We start from the raw sequence: 2,714 nt of genomic DNA, 5'->3' as shown, positions 1-2,714 counted from the left end.
GCATGATAGCAATTTTTTTCTAAATGATTTTTTTTCTTGCAGATACCACATGGAGGAAATTCACCCATTTTCCCTTTCATCTTACTTTCCTTTTGCACTTGATCAGAATTCTTGTAATCATTTTGAGGCTTCTTTTTATAATCTTTTGTTTTCTTATTTTTCAGATTCACCTTGGATTGGAAAGCATGCTCCAAGGAACCATCACCCCCTTCTTGCTAGCCTTTGTTCATGAGCTTGAAGCAATTCCATCAACTCAGTAATTGACAGTGTTTGTAGGTATTTAGACTCCTCTATTGATGCCACTACATGATCATACTTCTCGGGTAAACTAATCAAAATTTTTTGAACAATCCTTTGATTTCACCATGGGCACGCATCTGATTAACTAATTCAATTAATCTGGAACCATATTCTTTTACTACTTCAGATTCCTTCATTTTTAAATTTTCAAACTCCCATCTAAAGCCTTGAAGTTTGATGAGTTTTACCTTGGCATTTCCTTGAAATTCTGACTGTAGAATCTCTCATGCTCCCTTTGAAGTGCTAGCCCTCATCAACCTTAGAAAGATTGATTCAGACATAGCCTACTACAGGATGAACAAAGCCTTTGCATCTTTCGTAGTTTCTTGCTTAGATTGAGTTGAATCCAAAGCTCCTACTGCTGGAATTGTCACTCCCTTTTCCACTACATCCCATAGATCTTGAAATAGGAAAAAGATCTTCATTTTGATGCTCCAATAATCATAGCTTTCACCATTGAAAATGGGAACAGAAGTTTTTGCTCCAAAGGTAGCCATTTTTTACCCTTAGATGAACCGGCTCGCTCTGATGCCAATTGTTAGTTTTAACCAAAGAGGCAAAACAGAGGAAAAAAAACAGAGTATTTTGAGAGAAACTTCAATCTCCAACGTGAAGATTGATTCTGATTGTTCTACCCTTTCATTTCTTATTAGTCTGATATATATGCTTACATAGAGACTCACAAATTTCATTAAAAGGAGAGATACAACTTCCAAACACAAGCTAATAATAGAAAAGCTTAATATAGTAAAACATAAATGAAAAGTTCTTAGGAAATAAACATCACACTAACTGATCTTTAATAGAATCTGATGATTATATATGTCAAATTAATATTTTACAGGTGCATCAACAAAATTAGTGACCACTGGTAAGTTATTTATCCCTTAGCTTTTTAACTTTTTATATTAGAAAGTTTCAAACATACGTACTAATTAATCGGGAAAGACGTGAGCTCTTGACTTGGTGAATGTTTGATAAATATATATATATATATATATATTTATATGCAGGCCATTTTAGGTCAAACTCTTTTACTACTACTGTTGGCTTTTGCACTTTATTGCGTCTATAGCAATGACAAAGTAGAAAAAGAATATTGGAAGAAGATTGAAAATTTATGGGACGACTACAGAAGCTACAAGCCCACGAGATACTAGTACGCTGATCTTAAAAGGATTACAAATCAGTTTACCGAGAAATTGGGCGAAGGAGCCTACAGAACAGTGTTCAGAGGAAAACTTTCTAATGAAATCCACGATGCCGTGAAGATCTTGAATAGTTCCAAGGGAAATGGAGAAGAATTCATAAATGAAGTTGGAATAATGGGTAGAATCCATCATGTCAATGTAGTTCCCTTGGTTGGATTTTGTGCTGATGGATTTAGACGAGCACTAGTTTATGAGTTATTTTCAATTTTTTTGTCAAATTATTCATTAGAAAAGTTCATGTTTTCAAAGAATTCTAAGAGAAATTTTCTTGGTTGGGAGATACTGCATGATATTTTCTTGGTGTGGCAAAAGGAATCGAATATCTTCACCAAGGATGTGATCAAAGAATCCTCCATTTTGATATCAAACCTCATAATGTTTTGCTAGACCAAAACTTTATTCCAAAAATTTCTGATTTTGGCCTTGCAAAGTTGTGTTCCAAGGATCAAAGTGCAATATCTATGACCACAGGCAGCTGGATCATGGGTTACATTGCTCTTGAAGTGTTCTCTAGAAACTTTGGGACTGTGTCTTATAAAATAGATGTTTACAGTTTTGGAATGTTGTTGCTTGAAATTGTTGGAGGGAGGAGAAGTGTTGACATGACGTCAGAAAATGCTAGCCAAGTTTACTTTCCAGAATGGATCTACAATCTCTTAGGACAAAAGGAAGAGTTGCAAGTTTTTATTGAGGATGATGGAGATATGAAAATTGTAAAAAAACTTGCAATCATGGACTTCAGTGCATCCAATGGTACCCAATGGACCGTCCTTCTATGAAATTTGTGGTTCAAACGTTGGAAGGAGAAGGAGATAAATTAATTATGCCTCCTAATCCTTTTGCCTCCCCAGACCCTACGAGAATCCATGCAAGGAAGCCTATAATGCATTAGGCCAAGAGTTAGAGGTCATCCCTGAATTAGATTAAGTTTTAGTAATTTGTTTTGAAGATATTGAAATAATCATGTTGTAGTTGAACATTATTAATTTTGATGTTGGAATGATCATGAAGGAATTCAAGGTTGCTTATTATATATGAACTTGATATGATCATATTTGTTTCGAATAAAATTTGATACTTCAGAAGGAGCTAATCGATGTTGACTAGTACTCTTATGGTAGACATGACACTGCTTTAGTGATGTCTACCAAGATTTCCATTTTGTATTGTATACGTGTAATGCATAATGCGTGACCCATTAAT

At 34.6% G+C, this 2,714-nt stretch overlaps 1 pseudogene; it reads left to right on the top strand.

The window, feature by feature from the left end:
- Positions 1-1,307: 1,307 nt before the first annotated feature.
- LOC122310433 lies at positions 1,308-2,403 on the top strand (annotated as a pseudogene).
- The last annotated feature ends 311 nt before the right edge of the window (positions 2,404-2,714 follow it).

Source organism: Carya illinoinensis, chromosome 5, assembly GCF_018687715.1.
Source record: "Carya illinoinensis cultivar Pawnee chromosome 5, C.illinoinensisPawnee_v1, whole genome shotgun sequence".
NCBI lineage: Eukaryota > Viridiplantae > Streptophyta > Magnoliopsida > Fagales > Juglandaceae > Carya > Carya illinoinensis.
The sequence above is the reverse complement of the archived record's forward strand: the minus strand, read 5'-3'. Positions and strand labels throughout refer to the sequence as shown.